The sequence below is a fragment of the Lissotriton vulgaris genome, chromosome 5, assembly GCF_964263255.1.
Source record: "Lissotriton vulgaris chromosome 5, aLisVul1.2, whole genome shotgun sequence".
Taxonomy (NCBI): domain Eukaryota; kingdom Metazoa; phylum Chordata; class Amphibia; order Caudata; family Salamandridae; genus Lissotriton; species Lissotriton vulgaris.
Window position 1 is genome coordinate 1,919,216,630 of NC_141693.1, and position 23,960 is coordinate 1,919,240,589.

At 46.2% G+C, this 23,960-nt stretch overlaps 1 pseudogene across 1 annotated transcript in view; it reads left to right on the forward strand.

Moving 5' to 3' along the window:
• LOC147717721 (E3 ubiquitin-protein ligase TRIM39-like) overlaps positions 1–18,136 on the forward strand; it is a 165,800-nt pseudogene extending 147,664 nt beyond the window's left edge. Inside the window, exon 10 of the transcript XR_015296087.1 lies at positions 16,577–18,136. The product of XR_015296087.1 is annotated as an E3 ubiquitin-protein ligase TRIM39-like (transcript). The remainder of the gene's footprint in view (positions 1–16,576) is intronic.
• The last annotated feature ends 5,824 nt before the right edge of the window (positions 18,137–23,960 follow it).

The following is a 23,960-nucleotide window of genomic DNA, read 5'->3' on the forward strand; positions in this document are numbered from 1 at the left end:
AGGGGAACAATCCAAGAATATTACGATGGTTCCTTTCCCTTCAGCCCTTTTCTTTTGAGGTAGTCCATCGTAAAGGCACCGACAATGGAAACGCTGACTTTCTGTCTCGCCTTCCTTTGTTGCCCGAACGTGAACAAACTGGGGTTGGGGTGTGTGAGGAAACAGACTCTCTGGACACGCAATCGGGAGATTTTCCTCCTCATTGTTCTCCCCTTCTGTGTTTGCAGACCACCCCAAACGAAAACGAGTACGGCTCCTTTAAATCTTATGTTTGGCCCGGATATCTGCACGGGAAGAAGGACGGACGCTGGTGACCACATTCAAAGTGCTACCTTGGAGCACTGCGACATCGCGCCAAGAAGAAGAAGGTCTGAGGACGAGGAAAGAAGATGGCCCCATGGAAGGAGCAAAAGAAGCAGATGAGCGGAGAGAAGGGCAGCCAGACCCTAGCTGGCAACGCGGAGACGCCAGCCACGGCCCAGGAGGAGGGTCGTGGCTCACCAAGGTACGGGGACGCCTCGGGCTGACGCTGGCATGGGAACGAGTCTTGACACAGGGAGGGGGTGGTAATAGGAAGTAAGCCTCTGCCGCCTTTGCGTTGTGAACACTTGTGACGGTAGTGGTGGCTCCTCCTACACTTCTCCGGCAACCCCCGATATCGTTAAAGGGAGAGACTCCTTCCTGATTTCTTTCTTTTCTTGTTTTTGTTTCCCACGGAGTCCATTTACCTTTGAGGAGGGCTGTAAAACAAGAAGCCTTGCAACGAGGAGCGGACTACATCTCCCACAATTCATTGGAACTGTTCACCTCTTCTGTTTCTTTTCCCAACTCGGCACGGGAAGGACTATTCCCTGTTTTCCCTCAGTTATTCTGACTATTCTAAAAATAAAACCCTGAATAGAGTATACATTGTCCTGGTCTGCTTCTTGCCCACGTTACATATTATTTAATCTGGGCTAAGTCTTTCACCTGGGTATCTTCAAGAAGGCTTGCATGGTCTTCCAGCTGGGCTAATCTGGTGTTGGTATCTGTGCATATCTTATCTACTTTTCTTACTGCCCCCTGTAAATTCTTTGTTGGCAGTCTATTGTTTTTACCGTCCATCCATGTCCCTTCTTGAAACTGTTTGATTGAATCCAGTATCGTCCTTAGGGAGGGAGCCTTATCATCCAACTCTGCAGCCCCCTGCCCAATGTGGTCTGGATAGACGCTCCTAGTGGCTGAGTAATCCCATTTTAGTGTTGGATCCATCAAAGGCCGCACTGAGGTCTAATAATAGTATGGCCGCACATTTCCCTTCTCCCAATCGTGTGATTAACGGCCTTTGATACCGTTAATCACACGATTCTCATTCAGAGATTGAGTGATGTAGGTGTCACTGGGACCGCACAGAACTGGCTTAGCTCCTTCCTGTCCAATCGGACCTTTTCAGTGTTTGAGGATGATATAGTTTCAGCCCCAATGCAGCTCCAATGTGGTGTTCCCCAGGGGTCATCCCTCAGCCCTACTCTATTTAATATTTACATGAGACCTTTGGCTGAGGTGGTGCAACCCTGGGGAGTACAGTTGGTAACATATGCTGATGATACTCAGCTTATCATCTCCCTGTCGGGGCAGGAGACGACTTATAACAACCTATCCTCCTGTCTTAGTAAAGTCCAGGATTGGATGAATGACTCTTTTTTGAAGCTTAATGGAGCTAAAACAGAGGTCATGATGCTAGGACATAAACCACCTACCTCTGTGGATATGTGGTGGCTGGACTCTTTGGGGCAGCCTCCAAACCCTAAGGAGCAAATTAAAAGCTTGGGAGTGTGGCTCGACCCAGCCCTTAACTTTCAGGTCCAAGCCCGGAAGGTAGCAGGGACTGGTTACGCCCTCATGAGAGCACTCAGAAAAATTCTAGGACTACTTCCCTTTGAGGCTAGAAGGATCCTAGTACAATCCCTTATACTATCACGATTAGACTATGCCAACGCAGTCTATCTAGGGGCCCCTAAAGGGACAATCAAGATTCTTCAGACCATCCAAAACTGTGCTGCCCGAATACTACTAAACATCCCACGCAGAACCTCTGCCAAACCAGCATTGAAGCAACTACATTGGTTGCCTGTGCAACAACGAATTCAATTTAAAGCAATGACTATTGCTCACAAAGCCCTGCATAACTCGGGACCAGACATTCTTGCACCCTTGTTTACTCCTTATCAAACATGCAGAACCCTGAGATCCAGCAATAAGAATCTACTGGCAATCTCCAGGATCAGGAGATCGCGCACCGGGGGCAGACGTTTCGCTCTACAGGCTGCAAAGCTCTGGAATAATCTTCCAGATGCTATCCGCTTGGAGGAGAACCATCTCAGGTTTAGAAAAATGCTGAAAACCTTCCTATTCTGCTAAAGTTAATGGAGATGACTGGACCACATAAGCGCTGGGATGCCTTAGGGTAACCATGCGCTATAGAAATGTGTAATCATTCATTCATCCATATAACCTCTGCTACCCCTCCGATGTTCGCCACTTGTTTTCTCCAAGGAGTGGGTGTCCCTTTGTTTCCTTGAGAGTTTCTTTCTTCTTACAACAGTGTCCTTTGGTGGGGTTCCAGTGCCGGTATTAGAGCTCGAGACTGAGCTAGAGAGCAGGGCATTGCCGCTACCTTCTGCCTCCAAGGGGCTGAACTCAGATCCATCTGTAACTGAGTAAAATGTATCCCCAAGATCCAGTGTATCCTCTGGGCCGCTGCTAACTGTGATCCCTTGTACTAAAGCGCTCGTGATCAATTGTGGGGGGACACAACGCAACTGACCTGGGAGTGGTGGAGGGATATTGGAGCTCCGCAGCATTTCCGCGCTGCTTCCCAGCACTGCTACCGCCTGCCGCCGCATCATCCGGACAGCGCGGCACGGCGGACTCCATTGCCCAGCGGCCCAAGCGACCGGAAGTCGCGCACGCCCTGTACCGCCCCCGGAGGTGCTCTAAAGTCCAGCCAGAGCCCCGGGGGAGCGGGGACACAACGCAACTGACCTGGGAGTGGTGGAGGGTTATTGGAGCCCCGCGGCATTTCCGCACTGCTTCCCAGCACTGCTACCGCCTGCCGCCGCATCATCCGGACATCGCGGCACAGCGGACTCCATTGCCCAGCGGCCAAAGCGACCGGAAGTCGCGCATGCCCTGTACCGCCCCCAGAGGTGCTCTAAAGTCCAGCTAGAGCCCCGGGGGAGCGGGGACAGAACGCAACTGACCTGGGAGTGGTGGAGGGCTATTGGAGCGCCGCAGCATTTCCGCGCTGCTTCCCAGCACTGCTACCGCCTGCCGCCGTATCATTCGGACATCGCGGCACGGCGGACTCCATTGCCCAGCGGCCAAAGCGACCGGAAGTCGCGCACGCCCTGTACCGCCCCCAGAGGTGCTCTAAAGTCCAGCTAGAGCCCCGGGGGAGCGGGGACAGAACGCAACTGACCTGGGAGTGGTGGAGGGCTATTGGAGCGCCGCAGCATTTCCACGCTGCTTCCCAGCACTGCTACCGCCTGCCGCCGTATCATTCGGACATCGCGGCACGGCGGACTCCATTGCCCAGCGGCCCAAGCGACCGGAAGTCGCGCCCGCCCTGTACCGCCCCCGGAGGTGCTCTAAAGTCCAGCTAGAGCACCCGCGTCGCCGGGCGCGCGCGGGCAGCGCCGGGCCATCTGTGGCCACCAAAGGCCAGAAGAGGCCGGGACGGGGCACCCCCCTTTCGATTTTGAACTGCGGAAGAAAGTAAAACAAAGACAAAAGGTACAGATATTCATTGACATTCCCCAGTTTATTACAGGTCCCTCCAGAGCGTCACCATAGTTGAACTTTTCCCCGGTGGTTGATTTTGAACCAGTTTTAACATATATAAGCCATTTCGCTATGACCCGCAAGGAGGATACCAGAAATACTCCCTCCCAGAGTGACTTGCTTAAGGGAACGATGGACTACTTCATTAAGAGGGCAACTCTCCCCATTTCCAGTGAACTAGAGAGAATAGAACGATCCCCCGTCATGGATAGCCCTTTCACTATATGTTGTCTCGCACAGACTGCCGATGCAGCACCAGATTTATCACTGCTGGAGGAACTAAATAAATTATGCAAACCCACGTACGCCCCTGTGGAATCAGGAATTGTGCAAATTAGTGCCCCTATTTGCACTATAGCAACCATTAGTCCCCAGCCCTCTAGACAATCCCAACTAACTGAAAGCTCCCAGGGTACTCCCCTTTTTGCACGACCAAAGTTACATTTCAAATCTATAGCGTCACCACAGGTCTCCTCTGCTAAAAGGAAGAGAGATGGGGTTAAACAAATGGGGAGTCCGGCAAAGCAACAAAAACTAAACCCAAATCCCCCACTGCCTATTCCGGCTTCTTTATTGGCCTCGATCGAAAACATGTTGAAGACATTAATATCTCCTCTGATTGAAAAAATAATCAGCTTAGGGGATAGGCTCACGGGTGTCGAGGAAGCGATTAAGGCGAACTCGCCACTCATAAAAACTCTGGCAGGGCCCTCTCAGCCACAGGGCCCAGCCTCCACAGAAATGCCTAAAACCACCATACACAGTAAGACCACCCTTAACCAATTAGTAACCCCACAAAAGACAACTTTAAACTCCTCGAAAGCAGGCCCAACAGCACGGAGCTCTTACTCTAGAGTAGGGCCGAACAAAGCATCTATAATACATAAGGGGTTAGCGGCTAACTGAGAATATGCCATATAAAACCAATCTCCTACATTTGCCACCGGAGGCCGCTCCCTTTGTGTGCGTCCTCTCGGGAGTACCAGAACTCACTAAGGGGAAAAAAGAAAGACAACAGGACCTAAGAAATAAGGTCATGTTCTGGCTAACTAAAAATAGACCTCTGCCATCCAACATCGATGGTACTATGCTAAGTGTTATAAGGGTGGGCTGGCTAGGACCTCTTCCAAAAGACATTGCAGGCGATTTGGTACTTGTAAAATACAGGAGTAAATACGTCCTCCCACATCTTCAATCACGGCAGCCACAAATAGGAGATGGTCCTATATCCACCTGGAGCCTAAGTGAATTCTACCCCAGAACATTATATGTCCCGTCCCCATGTCAAAAAGCACAGAGTAATTACCTGACGGGTAGAAGTGGTTTTCTATCGAGTGGTTACATCATCCCCACTTTTAATCAATTTGACCCACTCTGATGGATTAAAATGTATGGACCGAGACACTATCCATATGGGAATTTTAAAAAGCAATGAATTAAACTCTTTTTCTGTAGTAATAATTATTTTATCACTTTGTTTTTTCACAGTCTGTGACTATGGAATTACACTTTTTATTGAAATCTTCGGTCATTTTATTTTTCCTGTGAATGTAATATTAGGTGTCATGCTTTTATGGTTATATTTCTAACCGAATAAAGTACTTTGAATTGAAATCAATTTCTCTCTATACTCTGGCTCGACTGATACCACCGCGCTTTTGTTAACCGTATCTTCTTTTTCTCCCACAAAAAGTTCTTGAGATACTTGAGGTTCATGGGGTTGGCTAAGATTCATTTTTCCGCCCCCTCCATCTTGATCAGTGTTACCTCTGATTCCTTCATTGGCCTCTCCACACTGTGTCCCAGAGCTGGAAGCTACATGTATATCCCCAGTAAAAGCTGACTGGGCAGCCTGTATATCCCCCTGTGCAGTCTTCTGCCCATTGTTCCCTTTAACAGAGAGAGCCTTTTTTGCCTGGACAGGTGAGCCCCTTTTGGAGGTGTCTGGCTTGGTGGCCGGGGAAAACAATCCCGTTATACTCTTGAGCCCCCCGAGATTAGTGTCCCTGGGTTTTGGCCCTCTCCCCTGTGTATTACTGCTGCAACTACCTGCATCATTTTTCTTCTGTCTCTCGAGTCTTTGACGGCAAAGAGATTGATCGCCTGCAGCCATCAGTCAGGCGCCACCTTGTCTTCAATTAGACATTTATATTCTCAATACGCCCAGAGTTAAACATATTTTATTTGCAGTCACATATTCTTTGTTGTGATAACATTTTGTGGCTATAGAAATGTAAATTTAATTCAGCAGTGTACCTGTACGAGCAAAAGTCAGAGCTTCTATGCTGCCTGGAGATGCAACACTGGCCCAGAACCAACTCCTTCTCATTCCATCTCACTTGCTTCCTCTTTGATCTGCCATGCTTGTGTGGAGGGCGTTTGATCTGCCCTGTGTGTGTGTGGAGGACGTTTGAGCTGCCCTGTGTGTGTGTGGAGGACGTTTGAGCTGCCCTGTGTGTGTGGAGGATGTGTGAGCTGCCCTGTGTGTGAGGAGGATGTATGAGCTGCCCTGTGTGTGTGAAGGATATTTGATCTGCCATGTGTGTCAGGAGGATGTTTAATCTGGCCTGCGTGTGAGACGGATGTTTGATGTGCCCTGTGTGTCAGGAGGATGTTAGATCTGCCCTGTGTGTGAGGATGTTTGAGATGCCCTGTGTGTGGGGAGGATGTTTGAGATGCCCTGTGTGTGAGGAGGATGTGTGAGCTGCCCTGTGTGTGAGGAGGATGTTTGAGCTGCCCTGTGTGTGAGGAGGATGTTTGATCTGCCCTGTGTGTGAGGATGATGTTTGAGCTGCCCTGTGTGTGAGGAGGATGTTTGAGCTGCCCTGTGTGTGAGGAGGATGTTTGAGCTGCCCTGTGTGTGAGGAGGATGTTTGAGCTGCCCTGTGTGTGAGGAGGGTGTTTGAGCTGCCCTGTGTGTGAGGAGGATGTTTGAGCTGCCCTGTGTGTGAGGAGTATGTTTGAGCTGCCCTGTGTGTGAGGTGGGTGTTTGAGCTGCCCTGTGTGTGAGGAGTATGTTTGAGCTGCCCTGTATGTGAGGTGGGTGTTCGAGCTGCTCTGTGTGTGAGGTGGGTGTTTGAGCTGCCCTGTGTGTGTGGAGGATGTGTGAGCTGCCCTGTGTGTGAGAAGGATGTTTGAGCTGCCCTGTCTGTGGAGGAGCATGTTTGAGCTGCCCTGTCTGTGGAGGAGCATGTTTGAGCTGCCCTGTGTGAAGGAGCATGTTTGAGCTGCCCTGTCTGTGGAGGAGCATGTTTGAGCTGCTGTGTGTGAGGATGTTTGATCTGCCCTGAGTGCGAGAAGGATGGTTGATCTGCTCTGTGAGTGAGGAAGACGTCTGAGATACCCTGAGTGTGAGACGGTTGCTTGATCTAACGTTGTGTGTGAGGAGGATGTTTGAGTTGATCTTTATGTGAGTAGAATGTTTGAGATGCCCCGTGTGTGAGACGGATATTTGTACTGCTGATTGCTGCTGGCTTTGATTGTTCTGAATATGAGGGAAGAGTGAATAGGAACTGCCACTCTGCTAGGAGCACGCACTGCTGCTGATAGACGTTGCACCTTGCGCTGCTGGTATCCGTGCTGCCTGATGGATCATTGTAGACGAGGGAGATCGGGGGGAGAGAGGGGGCTGGGGGGGAGGTGTTGCTCGTTCTGCTGGACCTGTTCAGTGTGGCTTGCCTGCACTGTTTATGGTTGTACTAGGCCTGCTCAGTATTCACTATACAGGTACTAAAATTGCTTGCTTGCTCATCGCTTGTTTTTTCTGTGCGCATAGGGGGGAGGGCTCTCAACTCTTTATTTGTGTCCTACGATGTCATTAGGGAGACTTCTGTTCAGGTTTGGTCTTTTATCCAATTGAAGAATCCATGTTAGGACTTACTGACTCATACTTTTAGTGAGGAACATTTTAACTGCAAATTCCAGCATTCTTATGGTTGTTAGATGAAAAACGAGGACTGGCAGAAAGTCACCCTCGTGAAATGGGCCTGTTTCCAGCTCTGGAACTGTAAATGTTATGTGCAGACCCAAAGATGTGCTGTTGAATAGTTACCTGACAAGTGTTCGGGCAGCACATCTCAGCACTCTCTCTCTTGGGTAAGTGACCCCTTGGGGGGGTTGATCCTGATGCTTTTCCTGAGAGAGGGAAGATCCCATGTGGGCATGTTAAATATTCTCCGCCTCATTCAGAAAAGGGAGTTTTAAGTGGGCAAGCTCTAGGGTAAAGAAGCACCCACTTGCCCCTTGTGGGTAGAACCTGGCAGACAGATTGTAGGCACAATCATTTCATTCTGTTTATTAAAATCACAGTTAACTCAGGTGTGGTACATACCAACCTCAGTTAACCCAGAGGGGAAAAAAAAGCTTTTTAACTAGTTCTTTTTATTAAACAGTGCATTTCAGCACAAAAGATGATAAATAGTAGGTTCGAATTTTTGCTTTGCCACATCAAAACGTGATGGTTGCAGATTATAAGAATTTCTAAGGAAAAAGTAATGCAACCTGTGAAACTGTGCACCAGTGTCCAAGGTCGTCGCCACTACATGTGTGACTAAACTGTGTCTAATTTGTGCCACAAAATAGGCCACCTGAGATGTGGGGAGATGATTTTAGTGGCTTATTTCTAGAGTTATCCCTCCCCTCACTGTCCCTCACCTCACTGCCCTGCTTTCTTCTCACCGAGGAAGACACTTTTAGTTTCTTTTTCCAGAAAGAAACCAAATGTTTCACCTTTAAATGCCAGTGAACTGCGATACAAAACCCTAAACTGGGCCATAACCAGCTATAGGATTGCTGACAAAAACTGGTAGGCCTGCTGAAAAAGTGGCAGGCTGTGTCCTAAATTGATAGAGTTGGCAATTTTAGAAACGCGTAAACTCAACAGAGCAAAATCTTCTCCCCTAGAACACTGTGTTCTCGTTTAGGAATTGAAACAGGATACAAATGACAAACTTTTAATATTACAGCCCTTGTTTAGGGCTAAGATGAAAATACACTTGCCCTCAAATAATTATCACCTTTTCAGGAATCACATATCATACATGCCATTCCTAGAATATTCAACACTAGAAACGCTCTTTAGAGGCGCTCTTAATCGCTTCTCTTCTGACTTACAGAAGAGTGATTTTAATCCTATCATTTCATTACAGAGACCTTCAGTGACCTTCACTGACATTATGTCCCATAGGCTGAACACTATAACCTCCTTCGGATCACTCTATCCCCCATCTCTAAGCCAGCACTAAAATGGAGAAGTGTGGCTCACTGGTTAGAGCAGGCAGACCCTGAAGCAGAGGTCAGACCCGGGACCAGGGTTCAATTCCCGACGCGGCAGGGTCTTGAGCTCAAAAGTCCACAGACTCGATAATTCTCGCTTCGGTGCCTGACCTAATCATGGGTTCACACTCTGCAACTCTGGGCATTAAGCTTGCTTAATCTCCACAACGGCCCCCGTGCGGCGGGATGCCTGGCTTTCACCTTGGGGATGCCCTGTAGGGGCTATCTCACAGGAAAAAAGCCAGGAAAGGTTCCCAAGGCAAGCGCGGAGATACCCCTTCGGGGGTCGAATCTGGCGCTATATAAGAATATAATAATAATAATAAAAATCCAGCTACTATTCTCTTCCATATCTCCAAACCGAGGCATTGCTGGTGTCATCAATGAACATAGCATAGATCTCTTGATTGATTGAAACGTGGATACATTTTTTCTCCTTAATCAAAGTGGATTCTCAGCTTCCACATGTTTATTTTATTATCTTTATGTAGATCGTAATGAAAAAGCAGATGAAACACGTTATAACACTCCCCACAATATGAAGACATAACATCAGGATCTAGCTCTACCTTTTAATGTTTGTGTGGCACTGAAATCTAATCTCTCTGCATCTACAGGATTGAATGTTTTGTACCATCCTCTTTGTGAACCTTCCTTCTTTGTGCTGCAATGCATTGATGACATTCCTGCTTACATATTTTTGGCACCTAATACCTTCCTTGTGGATCTGAAACTATATTGTTGGTGACAAGGATTCAGTTGTATCCTATTTCACATTTTAAGAAAAATGATCTGGTGTATTTCGGTACAAAACTTCAACACAAGAATATCCCAATATTGGACTGAGTTATCTATAAAGGCGTCTCTTAGGAGTGAATTACCCTCTACCACTCTGATTACCTTCTAATTCCTTCTCTGTCTTGGATTCAGTCATTCCACTAAATAGGTTTCTCTCCAGGCAAAATTAGCAATATGAAAGCCATCCTAGCGTGCGAAGTGGACTTTTTTATATAATTAAATTGGACCTAAAGCAGACACATTTGAACTGCGATTGGGAGAGTCACTGAAATGTGGGACTGGGTGAGTTTTGTTGAGGATGGCCTGCGCTCTTTGAAAAGAAGGGCTCAGACCCTCACAGCTGTGCATTCCAGAATGGAAGATCAAGAAGGGAGAACCCCAATGAAATTTATTTGGCTGCTTGGGATGCCAAAGAGGCTGGAATAGGGCCTGATGATGCAGGGAGCATTTAGGATTTTGTGTAGTGGCTCTGATAAGTTCCTGCTGAAAGGACGCACAGGTCACTGGGTCTCAAAACGAAGCCTTGAGTCAATCCCATACTTATCATTGCAATGGTTCATAACTGCAGGGACTGTGGATCAGTTCTGAGGGTTGTTGGCGAGTCTGGAGACCTTTTGAATGTTAGTCACAAAGTGGGGCATATTCTCAAGGAGCTATCGCCGAGTTAACTTCACTTTATCAGAGCCAAAGTTGCAATACATTTATCGCCCCATTCACAAGCTGGTGCTCACAGCCCATAGCACCAGCTTACCTGCAATAGCAGCCGCAAAAAACATCACCACACCCTGCAACTATCGCTAATAAGAGAGAGAGACATTCTTCTGAGCAAGTGACAAATGTTACTTTACCCTTTCCTTGACTATATTAATTGATACTGTAGTCTAGCCCTTATAAAAGGAACACTGGAAAAGTCTATTGAAAATGTTTTCTACATAGAATTGGACTAGATGGTTCTAGGATTTGCTTTCCGTTTAGGGTTCAAAAATATTGATGGTTCTGTTTGTAATAATAGCCATTACTCTCTCCTGCTATCTGTATGCCCCAATGCTCTGTTCCCTTTGTACTCCTGCTTATACCTTGTATATACCCGCTTAATGAAATGTTTAGAATGAAAAATGCCCACCCAGCAATGGATTAGGATATTGAGGAATTCATGAGAATAAATGTGCAAAATATTTTCTGTGTTTCTTCTAGATCATAGGAATGTCTTTAGCTCATGCTAAAAGGACCATCTGTTAAAGATTGCAGGAAACGCTGTTAGCATGAGCTGAAAGCCATTTTGTACTTGGCAGCCATCTTAGCCATGTGCTCGCCATGGGCTTTCTCCCTCTTCCAGATCCTTGCACATGCTCAGAAAGGCCTAGCTGTCAGAATGCATCTGCATATTAGTCAAAAAAGCATGCTTGTAAGTGTCAGGACTTTCCCTTGGTTTTATGCTGCCTATGTAACCTATGCATATATAAGGCACCTGTTCTCTGTACTCCTTAGACTGTCTCATACAGCTGCCTGAGGGTACTGTGTGACGCAGTCTCACTCATGTGAGGTTAATAAATGCATTGTTTTTATATTACAGCTTCCGTGCCAATTTCTTCTTTGTTGGTTAAAAAGGACCAGGTGTATCAGTGAACCCCTTAGAAGGTTTTTATTTCTTCAGTTCTGCATTCTGTCCATCAATTATTCTTTTTGCATTTGTCACCCTGAGTGGTACGGGTGTGCCCAGACGTGGGCCCTGTGCTCTCCATGACACTGGAGTCCAGCTATCCAAGCTGATGAGGGCTGAAAGCCCGAAACCGGTCGTGGGATGCTTGTTTCCAGTTCAGGGAGGTCCTGGCCTGGCCTGGCAGTATGGGCTGGACAGTTCCCATTGGGCGCTGGGTCAAGACTGATTTGCATATGGCTGGGTCTAAACTGGAATGTCATGGTGAGCAAAGAAATGATGGAATTAGGCCCATATATCTGTACTGGGGTGAATGTATGACATTGTTCTGCATTCTGTCCATCAATTGTTCTTTTTGAATTTGTCACCCCGAGTAGGACGGGTATGCCCAGATGTGGGTCCCGTGCTCTCCATGCCACTGGAGTCAAGCTATCCTGGCTGATGAGGGCTGAAAGCCTGAAACCGGTCCTAGGATTCTTGTTTCCAGGCCAGGGCGGCCCTGGCCTGTTAGTTCGGGCTGGACTGTTCCCCTTGGGCGCAGGGTCAAGACTGATATGCATATGGCTGGGTCCAAACTGGAATGGCATGGTGAGCAAAAAAACGCTGGATTTAGGCCCAGATCTCTGTACTGGGGTGAATGTATGACATTGTTCTGCATTCTGTCCATCAATTGTTCTTTTTGCATATGAAGAAATTACAGCAGACATCAGACCAGCAGGTGAGAAACCACTTCTAATTGCCATGCAAAAACCTGTTCAAGGTGATATCACCTTCTGTTGACAAGTGGGTAAGGTAGATTATGGCTGAGGTCTGTGTGGATGTGCATAAGTTCGGGGCCCACTCCGCCAGAGGGGCCATGGCGTCTAAGGCCATTCAGGTAGGTGGCTGGCTTGAGGACATCATGAGTGCTGCGGATTGGTCATCCGAGACAAACTTCAAGAAGTTTTACTTCAAGCCTATTTCGCAGGCTGCCACTCTGATTGTAAGTTTTGAACCTGCACAATTCTTGCCTCTGGTCTTGACAGAGTTTGAAACATTTCCTAGCCAATGAGCAGGATAGTTTCAGTTCTATTAAGGACAAGGAGGCAAGGATTATCCTAGCCAGTGCCATCATGGAATGATCTCTGGATCGACCCGCTGATACTTCATAATCGGTAGGTAAAGTTAATTTCCCATATCTACCTAACAGAAGGTTCATGAATGTGATGTAAATGTTTTCTAAAAAATAAAACGAAATGGAGATGTGGAAATCACAGTTCTAAATGAAAATCAGGTATTGGGTACAGGGAGCCACCTGGTACAATGGTTTACTGAGTCAATTTGGGAACATACTTTTACAGTCTTAACACCACTGAGAGCTAAGTGGGAGATTCACCAAGGATGGTCCTATTCGAAGAAAGAATGGTCCATGGTCTTCGAAAGCCCCAAACAGGTCTCCAGAAATGCTCATTTTCGATTGATATAGTTTTACATTATCCATAGGGCTTATCTTTCCCTGGACAAGATTAATCGATATTTTCCTAGACAAGATGCGTGTTGCCCGCGATGTAAGATGACAGACGCGGACTTCTTGCACATTCTCTGGGCCTGCCATGCTTTGCGTATTTACTGGGAGTTTGGTGTTTGAAGCATTGACTACCCGTACGGATAGGGAGACCTGCATTACTGGCCTCTTCCCCAGAAGCAAAGAACACAAGTCATCCACCCGGTTCTTGGATCTGGGTTTTACGGTGGCCAAGAGATTGATCACCTGCCATTGGAAGGCGGCAGAACTCCCGCCAACTAAAGCTTGGTTTCTGTCAATGTTGAACTGGGTGAAAGTGGACCCGGTTTCATTGGTTCGGGAAGACACGATGGGACTGAGTAAATGCCCTATTTCTGCTGCATGGAATACCCTGTTGTGTGCGTTACAAGGGCTGTTGCTGCCAGATGACCAAACAACTGTTCCCACATCGGATACATAGAGCGTTATCCCTGGGTAGGTTTGTGGCATGTATTTTGTGCTGACTGGATGGTCATCTCTCCTAACAATCTAGATGTGCATCTGTAGGATAACGGATGGGCTCTCCCCTTTGGTCTCACATGGGTCTGTATCTCCTCCCACACCTCTTTACAGCCCCTATTTCCTTTCCCGCCCCTTTTCTGGCAGTTGTTTTCCATGTTAGGGGTTTGTGTTTTTTATTTTCTAAAACTTGTTTGGCTATCTGCACAGATTAATGTGATATGGCGGAGTGACACCATAAGTGTTGTATATTTGTAATTGACAAGAATTGTCTAGGTGACCCCCCCGCTCCCAAGGAAGAGGTTAAGAGCCTCGGGGTATGGATCGAGAAAGACATGAGCTTCAAGACCCAGGCTAAAAAGACAGCAGGAACTTGTTTCGGGTTACTCAGAGCCTGCAGGAAGATCTTCCCCCTGCTCCCCGACACCGCAAGAAGGCTTCTCATTCAGGGTCTAATCCTGGCAAGACTAGATTACTGCAACGCCATCTACCTGGGAGCTCCTGAAGCCACCATGAACACACTACAAAAAGTCCAAAATGCCGCCGCCCGCCTACTCACAGGAACACCAGGAAGATCCTCCGCCAAACCGGCTCTTAAATCCCTCCACTGGCTCCCAGTGAGAGAGAGGGTTATCTTTAAGGCCCTCTGCTTGGCCCACAAAACCCTCAACAACAACGGCCCCCCTCTTCTCAAGGAAATCTTAAATCCCTATAAATCGAAAAGAGACCTTCGATCCAGTACAGAAAATTTCATCTCGGCTCCCAGAGTCAAAAAAGCCAAGACTGGCGTCCGTCGGTTTTCGGTCCACACTGCTAAACATTGGAACCTTCTCCCACGAAGACTCAGGACTGAAACGAACTATCTCCAGTTCAGAAAAGCCCTTAAGACCTCCCTTTTCCCCCAAACATAAACACACCAGACGGCAGAAACCCCGGAAGAAGCAGGTCAGCGCTGGGATGCTCTTTGAGTTACTACGCGCTTAACAAAATCATTAAATAAATAAATAAATTGTTCAAATACAATGTGATGACTCAACATTCTGATTGGTGGGTGAAGGGTTTTGATTAATGGGAAATGCTATATGTCGATTTCAGTCATGTAAAATTGACAAATGAAAATGATGTTAGTTTACAGCTACCTTGTGATTTAGGCCTGTCCAAGCTTTGTATGGTGTTCTATACGATGATGTACTAAATAAAAAAATCAGGTAATGTTACAAGGAATTGGGTAGCAGGTGTTACCTCTTTTGTAGGGAATGATCAGAAATTCATCTCGGAAAAGCGTTCAAGGTTTACTTCCTCCGATAAAGAAGAGGAACAGGAAGGGATGTCATACTGTTATATACACCGGATAGGACTATGGTTACTATGGAGACACATTCCCCTATGGTTAATAGGATATGTGGTCTGTTGTTTTTCTTTAAGATCTTCTTTAAAGGCCGCTGATTTAATCAATTGAAGGAAGAAATGCATAATCCCCTCCTACTTGTCCTTAATAGAATTGAAACGTTCCTACTTGTTAGCTAGGAAACGTTTCATTTCGTAAAATTAACTGCTGCAATGCGTAAGATTTATTTACTCCACGTAGCACAGCACTTCCTGCAATCCCATGATGCAAAGCATGAATCTGTTTCATAGCATTTATTCCTGGAGACAAACCCATGTGCCCCTGGGTGTTACGCGCACAAAGGCAATCCAGAGTGCTGCCTTCAGAGAGCTTCCAAAAGAAATGCTGCACAGGACTCCTAGCGTGGAGCCGTCGACTGTGAAAATGTAAAAGGCTCAACCAGATAAACAAGCAGAGGTGCTCTGTAATAATTATAAAAATAACAGTACCTTTGGCGAAGCAATGTTGAAATGGTGGCAAGCCAATTAAAAGGAGATTCCCACGGTGGGCCCTATTCGGTATACTTTCTTCCTTGTTGCCAACTATCATGGTATCCATAAATAAAAAAAGGCAGCAATGCCAGTGTAGCAAATCACATAAGGTTTATGAATGATGAAGAAAGCAGATTAATAAGGCCACGAAGGAAGAACAAGGAGAGGTAGGGATTCGCTTTTGTCCGGTCCGGAGTCCAAGCTAGAATGCCATACCGGACAACAGTGGAACAAAAAAAAGAGCAAAGGCATGCAGGAATTCACGAGGAGCCTTCAAAAGAAAACACATACCCTGGCATCACAATACAACACGGTCCCTATGTCTAGATGAGTGATAATGAGATATCTACAAAACATTGTTGGATAGCCTTTCACATTCCCTGCATCATTTACAGGTCAAGAGATGGATTTCCTGATGGTAGAGCCAACCCCTGCTCTACCACTGGGAAACCCTGGTGGAGATGTCGTTCGGATTAGCTGTAGCTTTCACACTCTACTCTTCCTAATAGGCAAACAAAGGTGATAGGCACATTTTTGTGCTCTCTGTATATGAAAGTCTCTTCCCTGTGTGTGAGATTCTGATACCGTGTGACACTTGGTGGCACCATGTAAGTTGGTAGGTCTGTAGTCAATGACATCAGTGAGAGGCGTGTCCTCAAATGCACACATATTGTGTACAACCGACAACAGAAAAAAATGTTTGGACGATATAAGGATTACTGAGCCCTCCTGGGACTCACATACAGCATCTGTGAGATGGTTTCCTGCATCAAGTGTTAAACATTTGGTGAAAGTCAGTAACTCAGTTCACTGTTTCCAAACCCTGCAGCTCTTGGGGAAGCTTCCCAAGCCCCCTTCTGATTCACATCTGAACTGTTACAATCTGTGAACTATAATAACGTTACTTACAGACTACAAGACTGCACCATGTAGTGCATTTTGAAAAAAAGCTGTGACGATGGTTACACTAATAATTACTATGCTGAAACGGGGTGCTGCTGAAATGGGGATGTCGTCAGCGGGAGGTGGTGCACCAGGATTGAATGAAGTACTGATGCTACTGCAGCGACCGGCTGAATATCAGTAATGTGTTTATTGTGGATGAGTGATTTCTGATCTCTCATCTCTGCTCCTCTGTTTTACAGCTGAGGTGACCCTGGATCCAGACACTGCTCATCCAGAACTCATCTTGTCCGAGGACGGAAGGAGTGTGAGGCTGGGAGACGAAGAACAGGATCTGCCCGACACGCCCCAGAGATTTACTATATATGTTGATGTGCTAGGGAAACAGAGGATGACCTCAGGGAGATATTACTGGGTGGTGGAGGTTGGGGAGAAGATTCAGTGGACAGTGGGAGTGTGCGACGAGTCTGTGAACAGGAAAGAGGAGATAACACTATTACCTGAGAATGGATACTGGGCAGTGTGGCTCAGAAATGGTGAATACACAGCTCTCACCTTCCCCTCCACCCTCCTGACCCCCCGGGCTCCCCCCAGAGCTGTGGGTCTCTTCCTGGACTATGAGGCGGGCAGGCTCTCGGTGTACAATGTGGATGACCGTTCTCTGCTCTTCACCTTCTCCGGGGACTCCTTCCCCCCCACCCTGCGGCCCTACTTCAGTCCAGAGCTTAAGGAGGAAGGGAAGAATGCGGGGGCGCTGCGGATCCTATCAGTGACACAAGTGAGAGATTTACCTAGGTGGGCTTAGTTCTGTCTTGTTATTGCATTCATACATAGCAAATAGGTTCTATGAAAGACATGCAGTTGTTTCCAGTTTGTTGGCAAGAATAGCATGAAGGCATTTTCTGGATAGATTTGACAATTGAAAACTTTATCAATATAACTAACGTTATTGACAAAGTGACTATAGGCATGAAATAGATTTAAATATCCATTTAACATTTTTCTACGCTGACACATCGGTGTGATTTTATTCGTTTAAGAAAACATGATAGTTTAGGTCTCTTGTGATTATGATTATTTGGTTTCATTGTTTACATTTTTCATATTTATTTTTTTGTATTTATTTTCCATGAATATTGTTGAAAACATAGTCATTTAGATTACTTTAGGCCAGATGTAGGAAGCCCAATATGACCGAAATTACCGAATTTCCGCCATTACCGACTGGTAGTTAGGGTTTGAGATGTAGGAGGCAGGTTTAAGGATTCGGTACTTTACTGAACGGTAATTTAAGGAATCGGTAAATTATCGAATTCTTTAAATACCGATTCGGTAAATTACCGAATCCTTAATGTAGGGAGCACGCAAGTGAGTGAATTTTTCATTTAAGGATTCGTTATTTACCACCAACTACAAGTTGTGGTAAATACCGAATACCTTTAAAAAAGCAATTATTTGCTTTTTTTAAAGTGCCATGTGGCAGACATACATGTACATGTGCACCCATGGGTGCACATACATGTCCATGTGCACCCATGCACTATTCAGGGGTGCAACAGGGTGTCAATGTGTCACCCTGCCACCCTTAACATGTTCCCCCTATTACCAATTCGGTATTTACCGATTCGGTAATTCCCATTCATTCCTATGGGCCTCCAGTATATTACCGATTTGGTAAAATGTACCGAATTTGTATCTACATCCTATTTACCGATTCTGAAATACCGAATCGGTAAAATTCGGTATTTTAGAATCAGTAAATAGAAATTACCTACATCTGGCCCTTAGTCTTTTCAATGCATTCCCCCAAGAAAAGAGAAAAAATATGGGTGTTATAGGTTGCACTTCCTTCGTGAACACAAAATCGCCTCCGGGGCACCCACCGGTTTAAATCTTAGGCGGCTAATTATGACAGACAAATTTTGTCTGGAACTGTGAAGGGACACCCATTGTACTTGCGATTCAGGTAAGCAAAAGTTAGATAGCTGATTTAACTTCACACTGGAGCCTTGAATTTTGTGATCGTAATCTTTAAACCTTGTTTACGCTCACAGAAGATCCTCACTATTACGTGCAACTAAGGGCACTAGACTATGGAGGTATGTTCACCAGACACGGCACCACTGTGAGGAAAGGCATGTTTGCTTATTTGTCACCCAAATGCCTCTTTTCCCAGAAGAGCACTTACATTTTCCTTTATTGCGGTTAGTTTTTAGGTCAAGCCTTCGAGACCTACTGTAATTTCTCATGTTGGCTTAACGCCATCCCCCTGCTTTTGATTTGCTTGTTTCAGTGTCCTTTAGAAATCCTTGCTTGCGAGTGGTCAGCCCTGATCTTTGTACCTCCTTTTTCCCTTCTGTTCCTCTCATGCAGCAGGGACTAAGTTCTGTCTTCTGCTATGGCTCTTTATGTGTTCTTAGGGGGACTATTTGTATTCTTAGTTTCCTGGTCTATTACTGTTTGCCTGTGTTCAGTTTGGAGGCACAGCTGCTTACATGTAAATATATAATTCCCCCTCCCATCTCCTCTAAACGCCACAATTGTGTCAGTACTGCCTTCCTCTCTGTTCCTCCTGTTCTGTTCATTGTATTTATTCATTTTTCCCACTTTTGGATGTGTACGGCAGTTGGGCTTGTTTTTGGTAGGATAGTAGGTTCGTTTCGGGCTTCCTTTTATGGGAGATTGTGCTTCTTGAAGTCTTGTTTCATTTGTAATTATTTCTTCAGTGCACTTTTCACGCGTGCTGCTTATGTCGCTCTGCCATATGCGCATCCCAGCTAATCCTGCTTTTTCTTTTTTACAACGCCCACTTTTGGACCCACTGTAATTATTATATACCTTTCTAGAACCGAACTCTCGCGTTCCTTAACAATGCCCCAAAGCTTTAGCCACATGCAAACATTCAAGTTTTAACATTTTAAAAATTAAATAAAACTACGCCAACCCGCATTTAGGCATTGTTTGAAAAATGCGAGGTACAATGTACGTAAGCGTCGTCTTTGCTATTTAAATATGGCGACTGGAACTTATTCTTGCTGCAGCAGAGCTGTTTTCTATGTCCATTATCATCCTCTCCGCTCTCCTTTCGATTCTCTTTTATAGTTTAAGTGCTGCATGCCGGGATACTGGAGGAACCAATTAATTTCCAGATCCGCATATACCCTTTGACATCTTAGACTGTGAGCTGATTAAGCCTTGCAAATTTCGTTTTTTCATGCGTAGTGTTTTTGGGGCCAGGGAAGTGCTGCAGGAGACTCGTGACACTGCGCGCCGTAGGCACTAGGGCATGGTATGCTAGGTTGAACTGTTGCCCTGCGCGTGCCTTGAATGCTAATGTCCTCTGTAGGGGTGACGATCAGCTGCAAAAGAAAGCTTCCCAATTACGTTATTAAATTATTTCAAATTTTCTAGCTCTCCAGCGCAGCGAGATCATACAAATAGGAATAGGACTATGCAGATATCCTCGCTCTACTGCATACCCCCCAAAAAAAACCAGGCATTATTTCTTTTGCAGACTCCGTTTAAAAAATGTCAATCACTGTGCCTGTGGCAGGGAGATATTCATGTTCAGGGCCAACAGAGTAGGCGCCACAGTGCAGATTATCCAGCCATGAGGAGCCTGGCATACCACAAGAGCAGTCAGCAAAGCGGGGCAGCAGCCTTAGGGAAGGGTTCAATACCCCACTGCTGTGACATGCTGTATGGTCTGTCTGTGAGGCGTGAAAGCAGAGGACACATCGCACTCTGGGGTAAGGTTCACACAGCTTATGGCCAAAACTCCCTGTAAAACGATTGTTTTGTGCAGTACAGGCTTACAATGGTTGGCTCATTACCAGGTTAAAACGTGAGCCTATCTCCAGAACTGTCATGCCTTTTGTTATATCTCATGTGACCCTATCTCCAGAACTGTCATGCCTTTTCTTATCTCTCATAATTTCATATTAGTTGCCTGATTTGTGATGTCATATTTTGATGTTTGCCCCTCATTCTTGCCCTGATGTACCTCATGACCATAATTTGTTCATTCTGATATTCATTACATTTCATATTGTGCCATGTATAATATTACAAATGTATAGTACATTCTACCTCCCTATCCTACATGCGTTATGTAATACTGTAACATTTAATCTTGCTGTTTGTCCTTTGTCATAAAAACCAATAAAGTTTTTTGAAGGGAAAAAAAAAACGTTAAGACCATTCAGAGATAAAGGCAGGCCAGGGTGCATATGCAGAAATACGACAGAGGGACCCTGTGAACCTAAGAAGACATAGGTCAGGGGAGCAACCCACCAGGGAAAATAAGCACTAGAAAAACATGAAAGGGAGCTTCCCCAAAGGATAAAGGACCATACAATTGAAATCAACCAAGAACACCCAAAGAACAGCTGAGATATTGTAGAAAATGTTATTTTTAGTTGATCATTTTGGATAAGATGATTTAAACCATGATTAATGTAGGTCAGCTTCTTATACATAAAAATTCATTAAGTTATATAGTCATAAGTGAACATCAGCCCAATAACTCGTAAGACAATAAAAACATGACACACCGTTCATTCATTCTGTCAATCATCCACAAGCTCTCTATCACACAAGCCAAATATACATACTCAATCAAAGCATCAAAACGTCATGCAGTAAGGGAAAAGCGCCGACGCGCGTTTCGGAGAAAGAAAATTATTTAGGAAAGTCCTTCATCAAAGGGCGCATGTATTCAATCCATAGATCTGTGTGGTCTTGTGAGATCCAGGTTCATAGAACAAAGTCAGTATAAAAGTTGGTTCACAATCTCAGTTGTGGGCTGGCAGAGCATATCTGTGGGTGAAAAAGGAAGAAAGGGATGAAAATATATCTAAAAACTAAGGACTGCAGTTCCAGGTCACATTAGGAAACAAGACTGTATACATACATACATAATAGCAACATATGTGCTAACATCATTCATACTGATGGAGGGGGGCGGGGAGAGGAGGGTGGGGGGGAGAAAGGGGATGAGGGATCTTATTGTAAATATCAGAATCCCGAAATAAGAAACCTTTAAAGGTAGGTGAGTCTAGGAGGACCCCTTAACCTAAAGAAAATTAGAATACACACCTCTGGGTATGCTATTGCTGACCAAAATTTGGAATTTGTGGGTAGAACATATGTCCGGAGAACGTTCCAAATGTAGAGGGTGTTCTGAGGATGATGACAAGCAGACAACAGTGTTCCAAATATCTGTTCATGAAAGAAAAACATACACACGGATACCCCTTAATGAGTGCTGTGATTGAAAATTATAATACGTTAGAGATAGTAGTCTGGGGGGAGTAAACACTCTAAGGAGTTATCAGCAACCTGCTAGTTATACTAGTGAGAATGATTAACCTGTAGTGAAAATGGTTACAAATTCGAAGAATGCAGATAAAATTTCGGTTCAATCCCGGTATGCTCCTAATCTGTGAAGTGGATTAGACAGGCTAAAGGAGTTCAGATGTTCTCCTCCTAAAATGGAAGGGAGGAGCATAGCATTATGAAATTAACCCCATATGAGTACTGGTGGAATAGATGTGGATAATGCAAGGACAGAATCAAAGTCGGACAAATTGCACAGAATACAGTCCTCGCATTGAGTTTATATAACGCAAGTGTGTGAAATCGCTGAAGGAATTTTTTGCTCTCAATTCGAGAACGGACCGTAATAGTCTTGATGCTGTACCTGTTGTAAATGTGGCTGCAGATTCGAAGAAATCTGGATGATCAGGGTGCAGAAGCAGCCCATTGTTAGCTAACAAAGCGTCAACCAAGCACTGGTTCTCTTGGGTACATGTATAATGTCAAGGGAACTAGCAAGAGAAAACCTGTGGCTGGCATCTCTTCAGATGGTGATAGATGGAATAAGAAGAGAAAAATGAGCAGATCTAAAAATGTATCTTCCTCTGTACCAGTTACCCGTCCCCGTGTATGTGAAAGAGGCAGATTTACAGCATTTAGTGGATGAAGTCATGGCTAAGGCGCTAGCAGCAGGCAACGCATTGAGAAGGGATGAAAACAAAATCACAAGAGGGAACATGAGTTCCCTGTTTCTTGATCTGTTTCTCTAAAGGAGGCAGACCCTTTTAACAGGGGAAGGTGTATGACTAGGGCTGAGTGGAATTGGCGTAAGGCCTCTATGTGGACTTATGGAAAGAAATGTGTGGAAAATGATCACACGTCCTGAGGTTCTATGTGCCCGGGACAGGGGTCCCTCGTTCCCAAGCAGGCTCCCCAGCCTGGCTGGGTTGAGAAGCAGGGACTTGGTCAGGGCCTAGGGTGTGGGAGCCCCCGTCCTGCGGCCTGCCAAGTGTTCATCTGCCTGGGACAAGGGTCCCTGGTGCAGAGCCCTGGAGACCTACAAGGGCAGGCGGGAGCCCTACTGCTTTGGCTCGGCTCTGGGTGGGTAGATGGGAGTCCTTTCGGTCCCAGCCATCTGGTCGCATGCAATGCTTTCCAATGGGGCGACCAGATGGTCGGGCTGCCCTGGAAGTCCCGATGAGGGCTCATTTGCCTCCCAGATCCCAGCCATGAAGAGCTCCGGTGGTCCTCCCCGTGCCTGAGACCCAGGCAGGGTCCCCCGAGCCCCCCGGGATGCATAGCCCCCGAGCACTGCGTGGGTAGGCGGGAGCCCTACCGCGAAGGCTAGGGGCGGGCGGATGGGAGTCCTTTCGGTCGCGACCACGGGTCGGGTGCTCCATCCCTGGGCCCCGTCCTTCAGGCCCGCAGGCCCGGCAAAGGCCCGGGACGTGGTTCCGTCATGCCAGGGAAGCCTCCCGCTGCTCGGCTGGGTTCAGCCACTCCTGGGAGCCCCGGGGAGGGTGGCCTCCCCACCCCGGTTTCAGTCCTTGGTCCTGTGAGTGGCAGGGTGCCAGGGACGCAGATCTGGGGAGGCTTCCCCTTTGCCTCCGGGAGCCACGGCTGGGTCCAGGGGCCCTACCGGGCCAGGGCCGGACTGGGAACTGAAAGCAGCCCTGGCAAATGTTGACAGACCAGCCCCCGTCCGGCGCATAGCCAAAATGGTGAATTTTATAGCACATTTTTCATTACATATTCAATTGTCAACTTTAAAAGCACAGTAAATAGTAGATAATGGCCTTAAAGAGCACCAGGTTACCCACCCAGTCATATGTACCCATAGACATTCTTACAGAGAGCACCAAAATAGAAACAAGTAGTGAATCCTGGAGAGAACAAAGTAAAAGTGAGACCAGCCCCCCACATGGTGTGTAGCAAGCACGCGCAGTGAGCCACCACTACTAGGTGGTGTTTGGGGGAGTTGAACTTGTCTCCCCCAAGAACATTTGGTAGACAGGCCAAAACAAAGCATTTTTCAACACATTTTTCATTACATATTAGATTGTATTAACTTTTAAATTATAGTAAATTATTACCTTATGGAGCACAAGGATACCAGTCATAAATCAATTCAGTGATCTTGTTTGTGTGTGTGTGTGTGGGGGGGGGGCAGGGGGGGGGGGGGTTGCAGTGGTGGACCTTTAGTGTGGTATGGTAAATCTGGTCCAGCTCTCAACAGATCAGTATTACAATTATTCTGCGATAGCAACGAAGTTAATGAGCAGGCAATCCAATGCAAACTGTAATGGGAAC